This window comes from Lissotriton vulgaris, chromosome 7 (assembly GCF_964263255.1).
Source record: "Lissotriton vulgaris chromosome 7, aLisVul1.2, whole genome shotgun sequence".
NCBI classification, from domain to species: domain Eukaryota; kingdom Metazoa; phylum Chordata; class Amphibia; order Caudata; family Salamandridae; genus Lissotriton; species Lissotriton vulgaris.
The window spans coordinates 591,671,865-591,697,029 of NC_141695.1; the positions used below are offsets into that span (position 1 = coordinate 591,671,865).

General features: G+C 45.8%; 1 protein-coding gene across 2 annotated transcripts in view; it reads left to right on the forward strand.

Moving 5' to 3' along the window:
- Positions 1–25,165, forward strand: part of RHBDF2 (rhomboid 5 homolog 2) — a 354,741-nt gene that overhangs the window by 178,759 nt on the left and 150,817 nt on the right. Inside the window, exon 2 of one of the 2 annotated variants that reach the window (XM_086930686.1) lies at positions 4,319–4,395. The exons of the other annotated variant lie outside the window; for it this stretch is intronic. The gene's annotated coding sequence lies outside the window, so the exon portion shown is untranslated. The remainder of the gene's footprint in view (positions 1–4,318; positions 4,396–25,165) is intronic. 2 annotated transcript variants of the gene reach the window in all.

Genomic DNA, 25,165 nt, shown 5'->3' on the forward strand with positions numbered 1-25,165 from the left:
GAGGAGTACCCCAAGGATCGTCGCCCAGTCCCACGCTCTTCAACATCTACATGCTGGGTCCCCTAGTGAGTATCCCTCCCTATTTACTTCACCTCTGTACGGGTACAATCACCACAATACACTTTCAGCATTTCTAACAATCAGGTATTTTCCTTAAACTCTAGTTCTGCTCCAACAATTAAGCCTACACCTGGGCCAAATCTAATATATACCTCATTTCCCTTAGATGTCCCATATATCACAGGTCCTGAAGATACCCTACTTCCAGAATAGGGTCGAAACGCCGTCGACAAATAAAGAAAAGCGAACCATTTAAAACTGTATTCTATTATTATGTAGATACTGTGTAAACAGAAAAAAATATGTAAAATTGGTCGCTTTTTTGGACAACAGAAACAGCTAGAAACCTTGTAAATATTGTCACAAACGTCACTCATGTTATACATTATTTAGGTTCATGTTTCACTTGGGACAGTTTGTACACTTGTAAATTTATAATCATTTTTTCTGTATGTTTTGTGAAAACTGGTAATTAAATTAACGAATACAACTCTCAACTATACTGAATCAGTGTAAGCGTTTTTTTTTCTCTGACATTCACTATAAACCCTGGCCAAATGCGATTTTCGCCTTGTCTGCTTTAATTAAAAATTAAGTATATAAGCCACAGGAACCATTGTTTCCTAAATACTTCAACATCTACATGGCACCCCTTGCTGCCATTGTCCAACAGCACAGACTAAGCATAGTATCCTACGCCGATGACACTCAGCTCATCGTCTCCTTCTCAAAGACCCCATCACCACCAGACTCGACTTCCAGAAAAGAAAAGACGTTGCATCCTGGCAGCTGCCTGAAGCTCAACCCAGAAGACTTGGACCCTTCCCCTCTGCTTGGGACAACTCCTGGTGGCCCACCGCCCTCGGCGGTCCCCCACCCACACGGCCCATGCCCGAAACCTTAGCGTTGTTCTCGACTCCTCTCTCTCCATGACCCAGCAGGTCATCACCGTCACCTCCACCGGCTTCAACACCCTCCGCATCCTCCAAAAGACCTTCAAATGGATCCCCGCAGAATCTAGGAAGATCGTCACCCACACACTCATAACCAGCAGACTGGACTAAGGAAACGCCCTCTGCACCGGGATTAACAAGTCTCGGTTCCGCAAACTCCAGACCATACAGAACACCGCAGCTAGACTCGTCCTCTGCATTCCTCTACATGAACACATCACCCAGCACCTATGTAACCTCCACTGGCTCCCAATTGAGAAAAGAGTAACCTTCAAGATGCTCACCCACACCTACAAATGCCTCCAGAACACCAGACCCTTATACCTCAACAACAGAATCTCCTTCCACGTACCCAGAACCTCAGATCCGCCAACCTCGCAGAACCCCCGCGCATCTGCAGAGCAAAAACGGGTGGAAGAACCTTATCCTACATCGCGGCCAAGGTCTGGAACGAGTTGCCAATTAACATCAGACGAGGCCTCACCCTGCACATCTTCAGAAAGACACTTGAGACCTGGCTCTTCGACTGATCGCAGCTGGTCACCCCCCCCCCCCCCCCCCCCGCCCCCCAGCGCCTTGAGACCCTTACGGGTCGGGTGAGCAGCGCACTTAAAAACTCCCTGATTGATTGACACTGTAAGGCTCCCTTCCCAAACACATAACTGGATATCCTTGACTGAAGCACTCTGAGTTGTAGATAACACCAGGGTGCGACCATGACCTGTTTTTGGTGGGGGGCCAGCTGGCTTGGTCTCAGACTAGCAGGGCAGGTGATATCTGGGCACATTAGTGTCCAGGTGATAAACCAGTTATTTTGTATGTGATGTAAGTCCATGCGCAAGCTGTTTAAATAGTCCAACATACTCATTTCCAGTGTGTTGATAGGGACTTGGCTGATTGCAATGAGGCAGTGACAATTATTTTAAATGTTTAGTAATCTTAAATTAGAAGGTGTGGTTGAATCACTTCTTTGAGTAGAAAAAGGCTATGGTTGTCAAGAGATGTTCTAATCATGTGTGAGCTTATTACAGGAATCCCTTCCATAGGGGTGGAACAGGCTAGGGGTCCAGATTTCCTCTCCTTGATTTCTGGACATGACTGATGGACCCAAGATGTAGCTGCTCACTAAGAGAGGCAGGCTAGTCATCTCTGAGGGCATGCTTTCGTCATCACCCATATGGTTCCAAGGCTAAGCCTCAGCCCTGCAAGGGTCCTCTCTGACATGTCCTGTGGGATTGCCTTAGCCTGACATCTTGGACTAGCACCTGCTGCTCCTTATGGACACAACCAATCATCTTCTGCCGAATGGCCTGGCTTTGGTAGTCACTGGTCTGTAACTCCAAACTATCACTGGGAAACTAGCCTTCTCTGTACTTTCCCTGGTGTCCTCTCTCTGCTGTATCTCCATCTACTGTATTCCAGACGCCCCTCCTCTGGTTCCCAGGCCTGTGCTGGTCTACCCTGGTCTCCTTTCCCTTCTGATAGTTCTCTGGGCCTGGTCTATTCTCTGGCTTTCCATTAGCCTAGTCATCTCTACAGGCTATCCCAAGGTCTTGGCCTACTCGCTTCCTTCCACTATCCTGGTCTGTATACCAGTTTCCCACCCTTTGATATCTTCAATGGTTGAAGCCATGTCTCTGCTCTCCAGTTTTTTAACTCTGTCTAGGTATTCTCTCTGGCCTTTCCACAGATCTGTTCTCCTCTCTGACTTTTTCTCCCAGCCGGGCTCATTGCCTTCTCTTTTATGGTCCTAGGTTTGCTATTTTACTTTTAAAATGGCCTTAATCTTTCTGCCCTCTCCACTGGCCTAGGGTGTTTTTTCTCTGACTGGTTTGCTCTCTGGCCAATGCCGGATCTTCAGTAAATGTTAAATGTTAAATGTCGTATACTTGTAAAGTGCACAGCTGCCCCAGCAAAGGGGCGTCCGGGCGCTGTATACCTAGAGCCTTTGCCTGCAACTGATTGGCTACGACTTATCCTGGCTTACAGCACTTCTACATAATCTTGTATGTTAAGCAATGGAGTTTGGAAAAACTTTATTCTGCCACTAGGGTCCGGGCGTATCAGTATCGCTGATACGCCCGGACCCTAGTGGCAGAATATTATATTGAGAGCCCTTAACATGGAAGCCGCCCTGGCATGCTGACTACCTATTTGCACATGATAACCCTGAATCTTTTTCTATGAACTAATATATGTCATTTAAAATCCATCACATACGCCCTGACGAAATTCGGAAATCGAACGAAACACGTTGGCTGATGTTTGCTTATCATGTTTGGTGAACCTGAATAAAGTTTTTTCCAAAGAAGACACTGATTGGGCTGCCTTATAGAACATTATACGACTTGGGAAGTGCACCGCTCCATTGCTTAGCTTACGTTTGTTTCCGGCCATCACGGGTTGCACCCCCCAACGGCAGGTGCAGGAGAGGATAGTGCACACCCCCCATCCTATTTGAACCTTAGATTTTACTTTGAGTCCCTACATTTCTTCTCCCTAACTGGTTTCCAGCATTTCTGTAGCCCTTTACCTGCTTCCAGCCTTTCTCAGCTTTATAGTCCACTCTCTGGCCTTTCTCAATATTTGTTGCATCCTTTCTCCGGTTCCCTGCCTGCATGAAGCATTGTTCCCGATCAGGGTCGTACAAGCCTATAGGGGCAATTAGTCTGTGCCCGACCGGCTGGTCTGACCGGTTATGTGTGGGTATCTGCTTTTGCCGCAGGTAAGAGCGAAGGAGGTTGCTGCTGGCTATTCCTGCATTTGCTGCCCAACAACATAAACATAAAGGGGCCCACCTTTGCTACACCACTGTGTGTGGCCAGTTTTATTTCACCGTTTGTGTGGTTGTTTTATGATCTGATGGGCCGGTTTTTACTGTTGATTTCCCCGATCTTAAAACAAATATTGCCTGTAGTAAGCTCAAAGCAATGCAACCGCCCCTACCTTGCAAGGCATGTCTTTACAAGTTGAAAACTGCCCCAATTAGCAAACAAAGGCCACATATCCAGCTATCTATCGAACTAAGGGAAGACCCTTTTATTTTGGTGCCGGACTGCTCGGGTCTATTTACTGCCCATGCCCGACCCTGCTCCGGCCTCTAGGGCCTTTCCTCGGTGTCTGTTCCAGACATCCCCCCAGGCCGTTACAGTACCCGTGTAAAGTTACTGTGAATTGAACTTCCTGCTCTGTGGGCGTGGAGAGGCGGGCGGAGGGCTGCCTCCCTGCTGCACTTGTCATGAATGTGTTTTCATATTTCCCAAGCTGTGTCATGCTGCACTAAGCAGGATTTCTCTGTCCCACAGGGCTGAGCCCACCGTCTGTGCCATGTGCTGACACCTACCGGACCGGCCGAGAGGAGGGGCCCCAGCAGCAGAGCCAGGTAAGGGGCCACTTGGCCAAGAGCCAACCGTTCATTCGAGCTTTCATTTAATGTAGCGCTACAACGGAGGTGGGAGACTGCCGGCTCGAGCCGCACCAAAGACCTCGACCAGGGGGGAATCCAGGCAGCCGGATTGTGGCCGCTAGGGCGCCACGACGCCCTGGACCTCGGGGCACTACTTTGTGACCCGTTCGAGTTGCCGCCCTCACCTCTGTCCGCAGGGAAGGGCTGGGACTGGCTTTTCGTGTGTGCCCGAGTGACTGCCTTTACGCTCCGTCTCTCCTGCCTTTCCTCTTCCCTCCCTCACAGCCTCACCCCTCCCTCTTTACCTCCACTTCCTCACTCCTCCCGCGCCCCTCACCCCCACACACGCTTTTGTCTGTCTTTCTTGCTTTGTCGACCAGCAACCGGAGAGTCACTTTGTCTCTCACCTGTCCGTCTCGGGGTTGTCGCCGTTTAACGCCCCTCTCTCTATACAAAATTGCAGTCTTCCCCCGGTTACGTCTGACCTCGTGCTCTCCCACAGGCCCCCCTCGGCCCCCCCATCCATGATTCCCAGGTTCTGGCAGCCACGCAACTTTCCCATCTGTGCCGTTCTCTCTCTGCCTCTCTCGCTCCCTCCCCTGCCATGTGCTCGTCTCCGCAGCGAGAGCGGCAGCTTTGCACCTCCCCCCCTCCCCCCTCCTGCCCTCCTCGGGCACATGTGCCGCGGTGCCACATATGTCGGAGGGTTACGCGGACAGATGGCGCGAGTTCACCTCAGAGACTTTCGGGGAAATCTTAACTGACAGCCCTCGCCTGTGCGTGTCTCTTTCTCGGCCTGCCTCTCTGCACACCTCTGTCTGTCTGTCTGTCTCTGTGTCTTGTGGTGTTACCATGGGGCCGACTTCCGACAGCCCTCCTACCCCCTGCAGTGTGGCGTTGTGCCTGTTATTTAGTGGGAACAAAACTGGACTCTGGAGTGGACATCGGTTTTCGGGTGGTGTTTTTGGATGCAGGCTGAAGTGTCTCTTTCCAGAGATGGGGGTGTTCAGGGGAGGTATATTGCTTTACTCCTCTACAGTGTGAACACAGCCCATCAGTAATGTCCTGACTCTAACCCAGTATTTAAAGGGTATGATGGGTAAATACTGATGCCATTACAATTGCGTTGGCTGCTTTTTAAAGAGTGAATAATTGTCTTCGAGGGTATCTGGTGTTGCTTTGCTTCTGAAGTGCAGGTCGTCGTGTTGAATTACATTTATAGAGCTCTCAGGTGTGTTTTGTAGTAACCGGAGGCGAGAGTTGTGTTAATCAGCATTAAAATAAGAGTTTTGTTCTGTGGTTTTTTTTTTGGGTGATGTGGTGTTTGGTAAACATACCCTTGTTTGATGGTAGTTGGAGAGAAGGAGGTTGTGCTAGACGTTGTGTTTCTGTATATTTGTGATGTTTTTGTGTAGTGGGATCCTTCCCAAAAGGCAACGGAGTTCTTTACAGGGTCAAGAGCAAAGACTGTCAAAAACACATTCAAGAGTAGCTGGATTCTGAGAGTGGGAGTGGACTGCTCATACTTTCTGATTTAGAGTTCTCTAAAGAAGTTTCCTTCAGCTCTTCTCTACATTGGAGGCGGATTCTGGCGGTGCTGATTCGTACGGGCATGTGGGCGTGTGCAGATGGAGAACAACTTTTACCATGTGTTTTTTAGGTCTGAGTTTTGACTGCAAGGTTGCCAATCAGAACCTATAGATAACAACATGTATAGACTGGTCTTTCGTTCCGCCCTCTCTCAACCATTGGCATTCTTTGACCAGCCTCTTTCAGCCTATGGCTTGAAACTTGTTTCCTTTAAGCCTTGACTCAGCCCAGTAGACTATTCATAACTCACCCAATGCAATTCCCCTCGGGTGCTTGCATTGCACTGCACGACAGACTGTTTCACAACTATAGCCCTCTGCTCTTGCTGGCTCCTTCCTGTGTCTCTTGCTCTAATGTGCGAATGCTTCATGCATTAGCTCACTAGTCCCTAACCTATTGGGTTTGACAGTGCTTATCTTTTTGCATGTCTTTGTCTCCAGTCTGGGAGTGCCTTGGCTTGTAGGCATGCTGAGAGCCACCAGAGAAGGTGAACTTGTCAGCCAGGTAGGAGGGTGCAGGTCTTGATGATTTTATAAATCATGCAGCTAGTTTTAAAGATTGCTGGCAAGGGTACCAGGTGGTGTTTTATCAGTGTAAGGTGGTCATATTCCGTAAGCTGCTTCATGAGACATGTGCTGTGTAGGAAGCTCTTAAGGTTGTGGGGTGGGTTCAGTCTTGACTCTGGGACGCAACAAAGCATGGCATTGCTGCAATTCAGATGCAAGAGAATGAAGACTTGAAATACATTTGGGAGAAATGGTTTCAATGTCTTTACTAGAGAGAGAATTGATATCATGCCGTCTTGTTTTTTTTTTACCAATGTGTCCTTGAGGTTGAGGTTGATGTATAATTGAGTGACTTGGGCTTGAATTCTTATCAGTGAGTATAGTCTGAAGGGCTCCATCTAGAGCTTGAAGATGACTGAGGACAAGAGAGATTCATGGGGACACCACAAGTGATAGGGAACTTCTGAGGCTTGGAGAGGCCCATGTGAAATAACTGGTGTGGATTGGATTGGTAGGAGGAGAACCAGTAAAGCATGTTGCTAGTCAAACCCACTAAAAAGTTGCATGTGTGGAAGATGGTTGATGGTCAACCGTGTTAAAGACAGCTGAGAGGCTTGCAGTATCAGGAGGCAGGGATCATCTCTATCTTTGGCATGGTTTAAAATATCTACAATACTTATCCCATGTTGCAGTGTGATCTGAAGTGGGATTGGTAGTTGTGTATGAGATAGTTTGTGTTGTGATCTTGGAGTATAGTGTAGACTGCTTTTTTAATGACCTTGCCAATGAAGGGTAGGCCAGTAATGACCCAGTAACTGACCAGATCCTCAGTCTCGTGCGGGTCTCTTCAGAGCTTCTAGTCAGATGCATTGAGTGAGGGAAGCATTGACAAGTGAGAGTGGGGTGTCAAACCTTCTCTAAAGAGGCTTTTGGTGAACGGCAAATGTAATACATGGTCATACGAGGTGACTTCTGAGAGAGGTGAGGATGTCCCCAAGAGACAGGTGTTTGAAGGGTGTCCGTTGCTGGAAGTTACATGGAGGTAAGGAGTGGGGAAGCAGGCTTGGAGTTGTCAATTTGCTGTTGTATCTTCTGTATGTTTTGCACTGAAGAGTTGCTCTGGTGTCTATAGAGCATGGAATAGGAGGATCTGCGAGAGGGTTGATGTAGATCTTGATAGTCTGACTGGTATAGACCTGGCCTTGTCTGATTTGATGAGTCATCTCCTTATTATTGGGCAGAGCGAGTTCGGTAGCCTAAGGTTGTCAGGATTTGTGTTTTTGTTTCATTTTCCTGTCTGTTGGCTCAGGATTTATTGTCAGTGAGGTCTCTTGAGAAACAGGGTGCTGAAAGATTTGGCTTGTGCCTGCTTGTTTTAGTAGGAGTGTGGTTGTTCACATGTTTGTCCAAAAAAATGCAGTGAAGTCTATTAGAAGGTTGTTGATGTTGGATTTAGAAGTGGCACGGCGAGAGATGAGTTTGAGATTTAGTTTGCCGGTAGAGAAGTCTTTGAAAGATCAAGAGTATGGACGCCTTTGTGTTGACCTTAATGTGTTGGTTATAAGCTGAGCATAATTGGTCCAGTCCAGTGGTTTGGATTAAATGGTTGATGATGCTGAGAAGACTAGGTTGAGAATTTGGCCTTTGGATTTTGTTGGTTGGGTGTCCTGCTGTACGTACCACTTTGAGTATGCTGAAGCGTTTTTTTTATTTTTTAATGCTCAAGTTTGTCTATTATTTACTTGTTATTTGTGGGAGGCCTATAGATAAGGTTGAAAGGGGTGGACCGAGTTGCAGAGAATGAGCAGGGACCTGTGTGAGCTCCATGGAGTTGGGTGTGCTTGCCCAGGGTGCAGGACCTGGAGTAATTCATGGATGATGCGGCAGACTTCTCCCTTCTTATGTGATCGGTGTGGACACTAGATGTTGTAGCCTGTAAGATTAGGGACATCAAGGGTATGTGGTTGAGGCATGTTCCTGTGATGAAGTGTGTATCAAGTCTGTGACGGGTGATGAGGTCTGTGATGCACTGCATACTGTGGAGTGTCTGTTATGGACATGAGTTGGAGTGTGTGTTTGGTAGTTTGTGGGAGAGTGTTGGTTAGTGGAATATGTATGAGGTTCAGTGCTTAATTTGTAATATATTAAGTGCCAGGGCTCTGACGAGGTGGCCACTGCAGCTTGCACCACCCATTGCCCTTGTCATCGCTGCCAAAACAACTGCTAACCATCTCTCTCGCATGTAAATGCGACAGTTCAGATTATTCCAGGTCCCCAAAGCTAAAGGAATGGCTGGGGAGGCATGTATTGGCACTATTTTAATGTATACTGTATTCATAAACAACCATTGTTCTACTCATCTCTAAATTAGATGAGCAGCGCCACCATGTGGTAGAGTGTTTTAAGTATGGTGTTCACAATTAGGTGCAAGTGCCGAGCTCCGGAAACCAATTAAGTGATGGTGCTGAGCACCGTAAAGCACTGGCTCAAATTAAGCACTGATGAGGTTCAGTTTATGTTTTGAGAATGGGGTGTATTTGTGAGGGCTAAGTCTAGGTGTAATTGTGGGGATGTGTAGTGTGGAATGCTGGGTGAGGCACATGATGTGGTTATTGACTGCTGATGCAGTGGAGCAGGGGTTCTGACCCAAGGCTCTCATTGGTCTTTGCGGGCCCAAAGAGGTGACTCTCTTGTCTGTCCTTACCTTGATTCTCTGGGTCAGTGAGACACCCTGAGAATTAGCCGTAGGTTCAGAAGGAAGCAAGACATTTCCGTTGGGAAACCAGTGACATGGCTTATTACAGAGGTGGGTACTAGGACATGAAGTCTGTCTGTCTGGTTTGCTTTAAAGATGGTTTTGGTGACAATGCAGTGACATCACTTCCTGTAGCGATGGATGCTGGAAAATTCAGTGATGTCATTGCTTTAAAGCTGGATACTCTGTGCAGAAAAGAGTCACTGGAGACTCTTAGAGCCTTTAAATATGGTTTGAAGAACTCTACCTCAACCCCCATACTTTAATGGGCGCTAGCAGAGATGTTGCCACTCCCAGAAAGGGCATTAATCAGCAGTAAGATCAAACTGTCCGTCTCGTATCATTTGAAGGCTAGTTGTCTGCTTTCTGTGGGAGTACCAAGTGAAGGATGTTAGCCTACCCTTCAATTTGTGGCTGACCATTCTAGCTGGATAGCTCAGTTTTTACACAACAATTCCTTTAGATGTTGAAATCCAGATGGAGTGTCTGTTTGACCCTCAGTAATGTGGTACAAGAGGATGCAGGATGCCGCAGTGGCTTTATTCTTTGCCCAAGAAAATTATTGTGCTGCTGCTACGTAAAAGGTGGTTTGCCCAAAGAACAATATTAAGATTTTCATTGGGTCTTTGCTAACATGGTTGATTGGATCAAAAGGGGGGTTGGCAACAATTGGAGCGTTCTTTGTAATCAGTAGTTGTGCCGCTGGCAGATATTACCACCCTAAGGTTCACCACTGCCATCCAGTGAACTACATATAACTCAACCACCTGTCCTGGCCTTTGTGAAGTTTTGGTGACCACTGCACCAGTGGTGTCCACATTTGTTAGATAAAATTATGTGGTTATGCTGTTTTCAAAGCCTCTTAAAAAGGTTTCAAAGAACCAGCCACTGTGATCATTCCCTTAAATCGAAGCTAAAATCAGTCACAGTTCCATCCCTTTCATGGAGGTCAATGTAAAATATAGGATTACATGCAGAAAGTGATTAATCTTGGGAATGAATACTTGTTTGTCACCTTGTCTTGTTCTAGATACTGTTGCAGAACAGAGACTACATTTGTTTGTGTAGCTGGTGATTGTGCAAGAGCCATAAACAAAGGTCGTATCTGCTTCAGTACAGTTGCTATGCCTAGTGTTGACCTTCAGCACTTTACATCTGAGTACGTATGCGCCCAGATGGACTCCTAGGGATTGGGGGACCGCCAACCAGCATGAATAACCTTGTTCTAGTAGGGGAGGGCTCACTAGGTTATCAAGGGTTACCTCTGAGGGCTCTCTCAAATAGCAAGGTGGTTGGACTCACACCAGTTGTGGAGCGAGTAGTTAATCAATAGACCCAGAGGGCCTGGCACATGGCTTGTTTAAGATCAATTCCCTCCATGGGCGCTCGATGACTGACCCTTTTGAGGGTGCCCATGAAATATTTATCTACACCATTGGCTTGGGGCTAGAGGAGTGCACTCTTTTGATGTTTGACGTTGAGTCGCAAAATAAAGTCTTTGAATTCTTTTCTGTTAAAGAGCTGGCCATTGTCAGATTTAAGATTTTTGGGAATGCCCCACATTGCAAAGATGTCATCAAGTTGTTCTATGAATTTGTCATGGGTTGTCGAAGGCAGGTCTTCCACCAAAGGAAAACGTGAATATTCATGCATGATTAACAAGAGATGGTGCTCATTTCCTAAAGGCCCTAAAAAGTAAATGGCAACCCTTTCCCATGCATGAGCAGGAAGGTCAGACTGCCACTGGGTGCTGCATCACTCTGGGTGACAAACAACTCCAAATATAGCACGTCTTCAGCTCTTCCTCAACTCGCTCATCTGGCCGAGGGAACCACACTTAATCTCTTGGGGATCTCATGGTGGCTAAGATACCATGGTGTCCTTCATGGGCCTGCTCGATGTCGTAGGCTTCCAGGTATGACAATTCTCCAGCCTCGCAGTATTGCGCCTTCTTGGGCGACTGCCAGCTCATCCTGTATATTTCTGAACTTTTAGAACTCGGCAGCATCGGCAAGGGGCCGGGTGCTTTCAGAAAAAATCAGCAACCCTCTTACATAAATTCGGGGAAGCCCACCATTTAATGTACTGTTACAAAAACCAGGCGGCACCTACACACACTGGTGATTTGTTGTACAAACGTGAGTGCGAACAAAAAATACAAAAGGTTTCTGTAGAAATTATTGATGTTATTTCAACAGCGTTTTATATGCAGGTAAAATTCACTTGGTTACGTCGAACAATGATTGCCTCGCATCTTGTAATAGAATATACGCATGCTAACTCTTTGTAAATACCATAACCAGTGAACTTTTTATATCTTGTTTCGTATGTGTATTTCGAAATGTGTTTCACACTTGCGCACTGGGTCGCCTGCACTTGCACTATTCATTAGAATTTTACCTGCATATAAAACGTTGTTGAAATAACATCAAAACTTTCTACAGAAACATTTTGTCATTCTCTCTTTATATATAATCTGTGTATTTTTGTTTGCACTCATGTTTGTACAATAGATCACCAGAGTGTGTAGGTAAAGCCTAGTTTTTGTAGCAATACATTGAATGGTGGACTTCCCCGAATTTAATGCAGGGTTGCCAATTTTTTTTCTGAAAAGAGTCCCACGGTGGACATTGTTTTCGATACTGTGTGGCAATAAGTTCTTTGGTTATAGTCCTGACTTTATCTGCATTGGTGGCAGCAATAAGACAGAGCCTCTGGCTTGCTGGGTCTCACAATAAAGTTGAGATAGGCTTCAGCTGTCCTTGATGTAGAACTGTGACAAGATAGTGGCACTTGTGAAAAGTAATCTTCCGGGTTTTGATCTTTACTCGGTTTGTGCTCAATCCCATATTTGTTCTCTTGCAGTCTTAACCCCCAACTCTCAATGCGAAGGAGCATCTTGGGCTTCGGGGTTCTAAAAATTGTAAGCAACGCCTGCTGGTCCGTGATGACAGTAACTTGTTTTCCATAAAGAAATACATCAAAATGTTTGCAGGCTCCCACCACAGCCAGACTCTCCTTCTCTAGCTGAAAGTAGGCGTGCTCTGTTTCAGATCAGCTTCTACTGGCATAGGCTACGATGTGTCTGTGTCACTGAGCATTTGGATGGCCATTGTGTTGCTCAACAATTGCCCCTAGCTCTAACAGGCTGTTAGTTTTGTAAGTAACTTGGGGTCGAAGTAAGCCATTTCAGTTGCATTTTCATGTTTAATGTCTTTGAAACTCTGGTTGCATTCTGGAGACCACTGAAACTGTACACTTTGCTTTGTCAAGTATCTCAATGGGGCACTCACTGTAGCAAAGTTGTGAATGTATCTCAAGCAATAACTTGCCATGCCTAGAAAAGATCGTAGCATGATAACATCCTGGGGTTGGGGGGTGGATGGCGATGCTTGCACCATGCCTGGGTCTGGAGTCTTGTCCCCATCAGAGAATATATGCCCGTGGAACTTGAGTTTGGTTTTGTGAAACTTAGTTTGCAGCATTCAGAATGAGGCCTGCATCAGCAAGTAACTGACACACTTAGGTAAAGGCTTTGTCATGTTCTTTCTGTATCTTACCAAAGACCAGTATGTCATAACTGTAATTGAAAGCATGTGTAACAGGTTGGATTACTCTTTGAGAATATCATCCCGAAATATCTCAGCAGCCGAGGATACTCACAAACGCTGTCTCTTACATCTAAACAAAACCAGATTACTTGAAAAGGTAGTAATGTACCTGAAATTCTCCTCCAGTTTGAGTTGATGGTATCCTTTATTCAGGTTGAGATGGGAAAATACTTTGGCTCAGTTCAGTTGCATGATTATGTCCGTTATGTATGGACCAGGGTGTCTTTCCCTTTCAATGCCTTTGTTTTCCTGGTGCATAGCTACGCAAATGCACAACGCTCCGCTACTGTCCTTCGAACTCTTTCTTTGCAGCTTCTTGTAGATGAAAAGCAACTCTACGGTGCAGTTGAGCAACTGGGCGAATGTCTTCATTGATAAGAAGCTGTGTTTTAATTTTCTTGAGTTTTCCCAGGCCATGGAACAATGTCAGGAATTGACTTTTTTGATCTCAGACTGAGCACAGAGGTTGTAGTTGAGGAATATTAACCCCATGTCATCAGCGGTGGCAAAACTGACCAAAGAGATGCTCAACGAAGTCCCTTGTAAATGATAAATGGTGGCTTGCACTAATGTCTTTGTGTCGCATTGTCGCTGTGAACGACCCTTGGCTTTGCAATGGCTCAGAAGTACACACTTTCATGCCTGATGGAGTGAGGTGAACGACAGAGGATAAGCTGTTAAACTTTTCCACTGGCATGATGTTCATTGATGCATTATTGTCTATGATGAAAGTTATTGGGTGATTGTTCACTTTCAGGATAATTTTGGGACAATGTCCAAATGAAGTGTGTCCCTTTATCAGGTGAGCTTTCTTTGAACTGTGATATTCTTTACTGGCTGGTGCCCCCTAGGCATGCCGTTCTTTTGTAGATATCATCAGCGCGCACCCATCTTCGCTGGTAATCAATAGTGACATTGAAGAACCTGTGTAGGATGAACTTGAAGATGATTGATCCTTCCTGGTTTCAGATCATCGTAGCTGATGTTGCTTTTTGATTTTCTGAGCTTGGTGAGCGTGCATCTGGACCGTTCTTGCATCCATCTTTTTTTTCCATCATGACCCACTTGATTTTTCTTTTGCTCGGCATACAGTAATGAAATGATTCTTTCTTCCACAACCTTTGCAGACATGCCCGATGGCTGGAAACTCCCCTTCATGGGGAAATGAAAATCCACTTTGAAATCATAACTTTGATTTCTTCAAAGAAATCGACCTAAGCGTATCTTGCTTTTGCTTGTACATGCTTTTCACAGTCATTGCTGATTCACTGAGTGCTGTACCTGCTCCCATGTCAGCTTCCATGTCAGCAGCTTGTCGGTCTGCTCGATCTTTTGCAGCCACCACCTTTTCTCTAGACTGTGCGTTTCTCCCAGCATGCGCCTTCTAAACAAATCAGAAAGGCAGCCATCAATGATTCTGAGGGGCATTGTTTCTTCGTTGTTGAAGTCACCAAACGTATAGTGCTTAATTATTGTGTCAAGTCTTTCAACAAACTCACCCATTGTTTCACTATCTTGTTTTCGTGCTTGGTTGAAGACTTATCATTCATAGTCGACATTCGGCATTGGATTAAACTTTGCATCCAATGCTTTGTTTTACCTTTTGGTACAATTTACTATTAGTCTGTGAGATTTTCTTTACCACTTCTTTCACTCCATCCTTCAAGGTTTTTCAAATATTTGATGATCACCTTCTTCTAGCGCATTTATAAAGTCGCCGAATGTTTCGATCCACCTGTGAGAAGTTGGCCTGATATGTGATGTCCACTATTCTGTATCAGTCCAAACAACCCCTTATGGTGATGGTTGTAAAGTCAACCTTATAGACCAGCTATCCTAGAAGAAGCATGGACAAAGCAGTCTTAGGCTAAAACTTCAGAGGGCAAGTAAAGCCAGCTGTTTTACCATATGTAACCCCTTGAATACCAAATGAAAGGACACCACACAGGATATATATAAAATATATATGTATTTATTTCTAAACAACCCCTCTGAGCTCTTTATGAGATCAGAGGCACAAGCACATAACAAGATACTTAATTATCATACAATAAGTTGCAAAATATACAGTAGCACCCTAGGGGCACGTCAAACCATATACTAAAATAAGAACCACGTCACAAAAAAAGGATAGGCCTAGGGCCTAGGGAATCGCTGGGGCTACACTGTACTACCAAAGGATAGGAAGTAGGAGGCCCATGGGAGGCGTGTGCAGTGCCTTTACGCACAAGGAAGTTACCATAGAGTTAGAATGGAAACGAAATAATTGGAAACTAGTTCTTTTAGGTCACTTCTGGATGGACTAGGAGAAAGCTACTTGAAAGTTAGACACTAGGATAGTTAATACCCACAGGAGCACCGGAGTACTCTCGTTACCTCACCCACAGGAAGCGGGTGCATAGGTGTCAAAGTGTGTCGGGTTTCGTCGCTGAATCCTATGGAGCCTTGAAGAAAGATGCTGCAGGCGACCAGGAGAGAAGTGTCCGGTTGGATCCAAGGGCGGATCGAGGATGAAGAGTACCTGAAAGCAGAGGGGACAGAGTCTGGGCCACTAGCCAGTGAGCAGGAAGGAACCAGGCGATGTCACAAAGAGATCAGGTGATGTCATGAAGCTTGTCTCTGCAGCCACGTGCACCAGGAGGTGTCGATGACAACCAGGAGCTGTGCACGGACTGTCCCATGAAGGGTCTCGCTGTCGGTGGTGTCGGCTTCCGGATTGGAGTCAACAAGCCTTGGCTAAGGCAACCCATGCAGGAATCGAAGATGGCTTCTTAATCAGACCAGCAAGGTCTACTGGGCTTCTCCTTTTCAGGAAAGCAAGGGCGATTCTGGAGCAACCAGACCAGCAGTGTAAGTTCAAGGTTTTGTTGTCACAGAGGCCACTAGCCAACGGGCAAGTGACCGGAAAGACGCGTGAAGCAGGAAAATGCAGATGGGCCCCACACAGAACTCGTGGAGTGTGGAGGGCTGATCTTCAGTGCAGTTGGTGCTCGGGGCTGGGGCTTCTCAATCCCCAATGCACAACTTCGAGAGTGCCTCAGAAGTTGCACGGAAAGCAATTCACTGGCTTTCCAAGATGGCCGGTCCCACGTCGCCTCCACGGGTCTCAGCTTTGCTGTGGATCGGGCTAAAGGAAGTCTGGAAGTCTGGGTCTTGTCAGGCTCTGGGTTCGGGCTCCGGAAGGAGCAACAATAAAGCAAACCGGTGATTGCTTGATGGTGCCTGCTTGTGCAGGGTGGTCACTCCTTGACCACAAGGGAGATTCTTCAGTCTTCTATCTTCAAGTAGAATGTCGAAGGTCCAGAGTTTCGTTTCAAGTTTCAGTCAGGATTAATCTAAAGTCTTGGGACTCAGCTCCTACCTATATACCAAATATAGGGGCTGGATTACCTGCTTGGTCCCTCCTATGGGTGGGACGAGGGAAGGGGATGGCTACACCCCTTTCCCTTTGTCCAGTTGCGCGCCAGAGCTGGGGCTGGAGTGCCCCAGCACCGGTTTGAACTGGACTATGCATGGGACACCTTGTGTGCCCCAGGCAGTGTCTCATTTCTTTCGCCCCTCCCTGCCCCAATACACTAGAGCCTGTCTGGGGTGGTGCTAGCACCTCCCAAGACAGCAAACCTATTGTCCAAGCCTCCCTCGCTGGAAGGACTCCCATCAGCAGGAGGTCAGACTTGTGCCTGTGGCAGCAGCATCCATTTTGTGATGCTGAGGCTCTGGTTAACTTTAACCGGGATTAGTAGGAACAACATGTCTTCTCCCTCTAGAAGGGTGGAATGCTACCCCCGTCACCAGAACTGGCCAGGGGGTGGTATTCCAAAGCATATGACACCTTACATGACATGTTTTGATAAAGCCAAACCAGAGTTAGCATTTAACCGTGAGGTTCATAATGCACTTAAGAGTATATGGTATGGCTATATCCTAGAACAGCTATAAGGACATGGTTCCGGAAGCTGCAGACAGGCTCAGCTCATGCTATAGCCTCATCTCACATAAAACCAAGCACTCTGCCTCCAGGATTGTTAAGGCCTGCCATAGGAGTGACTTATAGGTGTATATGTGTCTAGATATAAGGTAAGATATAGGAATACTATATCTAAGCAAGGGGTGATTACACGACCTTGCCCCAGCTGAGTGATCAGCCAGTTGTGTCAATATGAGTGGCCAGCCAGGGGTGGCATAATACATGCTGCAGCCCCTGGTAGGCCTTGGATGCACCTATGCCCTGGGTACCTATAGTACACTGTAGAGGGGCTCATAAGGTGACCAAATACCCAATTGGTAATGTACCTAAAGTACATGGTATTGAATTTAGAGAGAGCACAGCTGGGCTGTGGGTCTGATTAGCAGGCCCACAGCCACATTAAGTCGAAAACCAGTGAAGCAAAAAGCAAAAAGTGGGGTGACCATAGGAAAGCAGGCCCGACTCTCCTACACCACCCAGCCCACCAGGCACCAATGGTCTGTTTTTTAGAAGTGTTGAAAGGCGGTCGTGGCTTCAGGAACACGGCTGCATTGCATTTCACGCTCTTTTCTGCCGCCATTGAGAGGACATGCTGTTCAGACAGCCTTCGCTGTAGCTGTCCGTGTCTGCAGCTTCTGCAAGCATAACCTATGTGTTTATGCTTGGGTCACCACGCCCGGTCGGAGGTCGTATAATGCTTTGTTTATTTTTTGGCAAAGAGTACATTTTTTGTTTCTCATACCTGGTTGTTGCTGCTGTTATCTCTCTGGTTTGTTTGAGTAATTGCTCCGTATTCGAGGCGCAGCGCTGCGTTTCCTTTGACCTCTTTACTGGTGGGTTTGCCGGGTGTTTTGAATTTGCTTCTCTATAGGGCCTTCTTTGGCTGTGTATGGGCTGCAGCAGGACTTTGACTCCACATGTAACAGTCACAGACTGCTTGGCATCAATTTCAGGTACACGTGGCATGCACAAGCAGTTTGCGGTACCATTGCAAATTCTCAGGGTGAGCAGCCTGGTTTTCTTCAGGGCATGTATCCCCTACTCTTTGCCAGATGTAGCGTCTTCCTGAGCCCTAAAGCATGCAAATAAGCTAAACCACACTGGAGCTCTAGTCAAATGTTTCTTAATTCCTCATCATACGTTCACACACTGCTCATTCTCCCATACTCCATATTAACCCCACCTTAACACGTCTCCACAAGCAACATAGTTTCTGTTTAAAGTCTGCCCCAGAACTATGAGGGTCCTAATGCGTGTAACATCAATATGCTACAACGATGTTAACCCCCACATGCGTACATACAGGTAATGGAGCTCTTTTTTCATATCTTTTATTTTAGCAGCACTAGCAAAAGGCATTTCTTTTTGATGATGCTATTCCACATCAGGAAAAAAAAACCTTGGCAAAGCTAATATATCTAAAAGGTGAGACCTGCTGGCTTTGCCAGTTCTTGTTTTTATGGGCACAGCATACTCCGGCGAGTCACGGAGACATGTTGCGTCAATAAGAAGAAAGAAATGGGCCTAGAGTCCACTGCCCACACACTATTCCCATTGAAGGGAGGAGGAGCAGTGGAAGGCCATGTTCTGGCTATCAGTCCTACACACCATCCTGCAGGAGAACCAAGCACTTCCTCGGAAGCAGCCACGGATGCTGGTGAAGAGCCGTGAGTCCAAACAATACTGCTCTCCGGTCTACTCCACAACTACGCTGAAGACACAAATGGTCTGTTATGACATGATTTGTGCAGAGAGCCAACAGCTAGGCGGCATTTAAAAAAAGTCTGGCACAGAAAAAAAAAACATGATACAAAGGCTTTTTAGCTGGGAAATTGCCAACATTTCACGCCTTAAAGATTTTTATGGAAATATAGTGATTGGCAAAGTTGCTGAAAGCTGGGGTGTCTAAATGCGACATCGGGGTTCTCGTGGCATTCACAAATACCTTGTCATATCACCAGAACCCCTCAATTGCATTACTTAGTTGGGAGTTTTGTAGCATGCTGAAAGTGCCTTGTGGATAGCACAAACCACTATGGTATCTTGCAAAGAATCCCAGATGTGAAAGAAGGTACATGCATTGTTAAAGTGCATCCAGGTGGGAGCTGTGAGCCCCCATTGTGCCTGTGCTGTCTTGTGGCTGTCTGCTGGATGCCAGCCTGACCACTTTAATCATCAGTTTCTGAAGCATTGGGGGAGGGGGCGTTCCCATGCGCTTAGGTTTTTTTTCCGAGTGTTCTACAGTGGGGGGGTCATGGACACCTTTTCGCTGCCCCATGCTTATGTTTTCTGAAGGCACATTGATAAGTCAGGTGCACGTTGGAGAAATACTGGTGCCTAGGGGAGGTGTTGCGCTGAGCCAGACTCAACATGTTTCCAGGCTCTTTTTTCCAGTAGGTTTTGTGAACTGCAAATAGTTCTCACTTATGCACTCCTCCACCAGAGACCCAGTGCAGAACTTTTCAATTGTGTGTTCATTGTGCTTCAGCCGTTTTCTGCCAGGCTGGGTCTGGAGCCTGCAGGACTATTATACTCTGTAGGGGACAATGATGCTAACTTGTTATATGTCAACTTAAGAAAACATCTGTAATAAAGTTATGGTTAAGAATTAAAACCATTGAACCCGTGCAATCAGGCTTGGACAACAAACTTGCAAATCATAACTCACACCAAATGGCATGCCCTTGACATCGCCCCCAGAGTGACACATCACATCACGAGTAACTTAAAGGCTCTCACAGTTCTTATGACATACGTTACCATCATCCATGAGAGACCGTATGATTTCTTTGTTCTGGGTATTCCTTATTTAGTGACATTTGGCTGTCGGCTGTTCTGATTAGCATACATGTATTTGATCATAAGCATTGCCTTTGGTGTGTGCCTTATGGTTTCCTTGGCTGTTATGCAAGTTATGGATTTTGTAGCTAACCACAACTGGAAAGTTTCAGGGTTTTTCCGGTTTTATCCTATGAGCGTTAGTGTAAGTTAACTGTTTTTCTTTGCTTAGTTCAAAGGGTGTTTTTTAAACATGTGATACTATGGTAAGAGTAATAGAAATCATGACTTCACTTAAAGGTTTTTTAGTAAATATTTGGGCTTTATGCTTTGTTGTGCCTAATCGCTGCTAAGCATGATCTTTGGGCCTGTGTAGCGGGTTTAGCTACAAGTCTTGGCCTTTCACCAGGCCCTGCACACAACCCCATAAACCCCCATGCCTGCTGAATGTCCGAGGTACTGTTGTAGTAAGCTCTTCAGACGAATAAATACAAGAGGACAAAAATATATAATATAATTTGAAGATTTAATCATAGGATAAATAACCCACGACCATTAACATTAGAGTACAGGCTCATAATGACAGAAACATCACATCATAACATTCTAAGAACATGAGATAGAACATTAGAGATACATTCCTTAAAGCAACCTAGTAGTAATAATTACAGTACATACTACAACTGTGCACAGTGATGGTGGCCACAAAGCTTGCACCCAAAGCCCAAACTTCGCATGTGTCCAACGCATCTATGCATGCAACGTCTGGGCCGGTACCCAACCCCCAAATACATCCAACCTTGTCCATGTCCCACCCTTGCGCACACCCAGTCCCGCCGTGCACAGCCTTTGCCCACAACCACCGTAGGTTCGCTGAAGGCCTGGCCGTGCGCCCAACCTCTTCATGTGCTCCACGTCTGCTGCACATGGCTATTGGCCTTGGCTTGCTGATGGGCAGTACTTTTGTTTATTTATTTATTTATTTGAATGAGGATTCAGGGATCCCGGGCCAGATGTACACATTCTGAGATGTCCTGCAGAATCTGCTGTCTGAAGAGGATCCAGAGTGTGCAGATCTGGCCCAAGACCTGCAAATACCACTACAAAAATCCTTTTTTAAAAATGAAATTTAATGCCAGAGCCTAGTTTGCTTTATTTTTTACCAAAGTGGGCCCAGTGCGTCGCAATGGGAGCCACAACAGCGCTTTTCTGACAGACATCCAGGGGGAGTGAGGGGACCCAGGAATGTGCAGCGGACGATGGGACAAAAAGCTTCCTTGTCCAATGGAGGTTGTTTTTAAAATGCACTCAGGGATCCACTGATGATCCAGGAATTGTCGGTCCAAGTGTCCCTACACTGAACTCTTTGAACACACCTGTTTGTAATCCCAATAATCTCGAACTAAACTGATTTTCACCAGATTTCGTTAAAATGACATTCAGCGTTTTTTGCTGTAGCAAATAGCAAAGGTTCCTATGGGAGTTAAAATGGAAAATGTATGATTTATGTTTCTCTGCGCCTATATTTTTGTCTTCCAGACAAATCTGCCCGAATCTTGACACGCAGCCACTTCGCACCAATGCTATTTGATTTGAAGGTTTTGTGCAGATTACTCAAACTGTGCCAAAGTTATATTCCAAGCATCGAAGGAAAGTTAGCCGTACACGTAACTAGATATGGCCAGTGTGCATTATATGTGTCTAGCCAGTGAAAATAAATGTGGCTTCTAAAGCAAGTTATTTGGAACGAGTTTGCTGATAAAGACACATTCATACATTTTTTTATTGCTCTGGAAATTTGAAATGTCTTTTAATTACCATGGGTACAGCTTTAAGGGTTTAGGAAAAGAATGATTATTTTCTCAACGATTCCACTTCACGAGGGAGAGCTGGAACCATAATCGCAAAGCTTAATTACTATCACTGCACGAATTCAATCCTTTGCTCTGGTTTGGATTAAAAACATCTTTTTTTCTATTTCATTAAACAGCATTGCACAGGCCATGCATGCAGACAGGCTGCATGTGATATGGTGTTTATTATCATTGTTGAGGGAGAGGGCATGTCAGATTGAGGTTTCACCTCTTGTGAGTCATCATCCGTTCCCACACTACGCAACAGTATAGTGGTAAACAGCAGCATATTATGCTGTGTGCTTCTGTCTATGTACTATTTGCTTATATGTGTGCACTTTTCAGAGTTGGCAAGTATCAGTTTCACAGTAGTCATTTCAAAACTCATAATTCTCTGCAATGGTGCCATATGTTCATTTACATTTCTCTCTTCCACACCTTTTCCAGAGTTCATAGGGCCTCTTTCTAGATCCTGTCTTTTCATTTGAAAGCGTCAGCTCCTCCTCTCCCCTCCCCCAAACTGGTGAAGATAAAAGCCATCTTTCTCCCTTGTGAGGAGTCTGCCTTCTTTCTCCCAATCCCAGGAGAAGTCCACAAATATCACATATTCGGCTAGAGAGGAAGCAGTTGCCGTGGTGATGGCCCTGAGGAAACAAAACAGAAGAGGCATGAAGTTATATGTGCCCAGATAGTGAAAACCGTAGGGGAGAGTAGACACTAGGCCCCTTTGTGCCCACCAGTGGTGGGATTGGAAAAAAATGACTCTGGGAGCCAAAAACTGGAGGTCAGGGTATGTCACCGGAAGGGGGGTTCGGGCACGAGGGGAGGAGTCATACAAAGCAGTCTGACAATTAACGTATACATTTATTCTTTAAAAATGTTGCCTCAAAGAAATTGTCAACAAGGCCAAATGTGACAGTAAATCTGTTCGGCCTTGCTGAATTGAGCCTGCATTTTAAAATACTTATTATATTTTAAATCTCTCAATGGGTTCAGGCACCTGCTGCCGAGATCTTTGTGTGCCCAAATTTGATAATAATTGTAAAATAACTCTGGTGGTTAAAGTACGTGCGGAACAGATCTATGTGCTGTCTAGTCGCATTTTTTTACGCGTAAAACAGCACGGATAGTTACTGTGCCAGTTGTAAAGCACATGGTGTAAAATATAGATTTCCCTATAGGCCATCTCGACCCTGCGCATGGGGTGAGCTTCCGATGCCCTCCATTCACACTTACACAAACATGTTTGTACCAGTTCTCTCTTAACAGATGCCTGATAGCACAAGAGAGTGACACGACAAGCACCCTCTGCACTGCTCATTGCAGCGCACTCTGTGGGCACGAGATAAGGTTGTAAACATGAGCTGCTTCCACATCCCATCTCCCGCTCAGTGTGCGCGCAGTCATTGCTCTCACTTTCTCACATTCATTCTTCATATTATTATAATTATACACAAACATACTCAATCCCAGTGGTCGAAGTGGGTGGGATCGGAAGGCCGTGGGGGCCCTTACTTTTTAAGATTTAATACAGTCCATTCCACAACTTTTTTATTTTAACCCCTTCGGTGCTCAGGACGGCCCCGGCTGTCACGGGTCATGGTGGGCGTGTGCTAACGACTGTCGGGGGTTATCCGAACTCCGCCCACTCTCTATTTCGCCCAGACAGAGTGAAAATTCGGCCAGCGGGCAAGGAGTTAAAAATGCCTACCAGGACGGCAGGAATAGTCCCAATTTAAAAAGTATTACGTGATCATCCAGCTCTGTGTGGTACACATTGAGGAAGGCCTCTGCATTCCCACGATTTCCTACCCCTTCTTTTCTGTATCTGGGAGGCAGGGGCCTGTCAGCAACACCGTAGGAGCCACTCGTCTTAAGTAAGCATATGAAAATGGCTACCTATGATGGCCCTGCTGCTGCAGAGTGACTTACACCTCTTTTAGTGATAGCTATGCCTGCCTGCCCGCCCCCACTGTGAGTAATACAATGGTCACATCATGATGCATTGGTGGCCCCGCCCTTGACCTCATCTGCCCTTGACCTCATCTGCCCTTTATTTTCGGGGTCACCCAGACTGCCGAAGCCACCAGGAAAGGAAGAGGACTCCAGTGTGGAATTCGAGGCAGATTGTGCCCAAATCTTGGCTCTTTTTTGTTTTTAAAATAACTGCGGAAAATGTTTAATGTCTTATCAGCTGTTTTCCTTATTTTTTTTTAATAAAATGTGTACAGCTGCTCTGTTCTCAGGGACAGTCTTTTTAAAACATAATGTATACATTTTTAAAGGATATAATATAAAAGCAGCCCGAGGTGTCTAGTTCAGTGACACCCGAGCATCAGAGCCCCTTGTGGACCCCATCCAGGGTCGTTCTGTGAAAACAAATAGGTCCAGGCACAAAGGCCGGACTAACATACCGGGCGGGAGGCTGGAGGGGTGGGAGGCTGGTTTAGTTACTGGGGGCTGCAAAACTGGCCCCCAGTAACAAAACCAGCAGGACTGTCCAGCACAATGACTCACTTCTCATTGTCAAAAACGCACCAATCGCTGCAGAGTTCCTTGTAAGCTGAGCACTTTTCTTGCAACAATAAAAGTCTTAAGATTGATATCTCTGGTGGTTTACCTTCCTGTTGGAGAGAGATCGAAGTTTTGTCTATTGGCAGTTTTGACTCCTCTAATGTAGCGCAAAGGGTTAATATGAATGCTGCAAAGAGCGTGTACCATACAGATCACAGAACTGTATTTATTGTGCATAGCTCAGTGGGTTTCTGCTTTTGTCACAGAGATCCTTTAGTTACTTGCAGTGCATAAGTTACAATTGTAATAAATCTAGCACTGTAAGCTAAGACCTGCCATCAAAGAGCTGCATGCAAACTGCACGGTGCAGGTTTGGAAGTTATGTTTTTCCCCAGTCTTTCATTATCTCAATACTGCTAAAATGGGTTTGTTTGGGTAGAAATACATTTCTATTAGTAAATCCAACCACTGTGTTACGTTTTGAATCCTGGATTTGTGCTTCTCCAGATCCTAAATAATGGCTACCAGAATTGATGATATGGGAATCCTACACCTTGTAGTCCCTTTTGTCCTGTATAACATTTTCTAATTACTGATTTACACAGATATGATTAATTGTCTCTGTATGTGTGTATGACGTAAAGTGCTCCAAATCCCTACACTGATATTCAAGGCACTATAAAACAAATGAAATACATGTGGGAGGGGCTATGGGGATATGAGAGGCACTGTTGGAGGGTGATAGTGAGGGATTCGTTGAAGAGCCCCAACAAGATTGTCGTATCCTGTTGCACTATAAGGTCATAATTTACTGTACTGTAAAAACGAATACAGTTGAATATATAATAAAATGTTTTGAAGAATGCACCATGTATGTAATTTTTCCATTTGGGGGGGGGGGGGGCGAGGGGGGGTGCCCTCTCCCCATTGCAGTGGTCAGGCTCGCTTGCTGCGTTCACTTGCAACACACTGTAAGGGGGCTGGAAAACATTGGCCAGAGCTGCTTTAGGGTCCCAGTCTGGCACCAAATTAAAAGTGCCCCTTTTAGCAAATGAGATATATGAACACGCATTGGCAAAGTCAATTGGTCTTGCCTTTAGGACCTTTTAGGTTTGTGAATGTTTTTTTAGCGATGCATTACAGCATCACTATTGTGTCATAAAAAAACATGA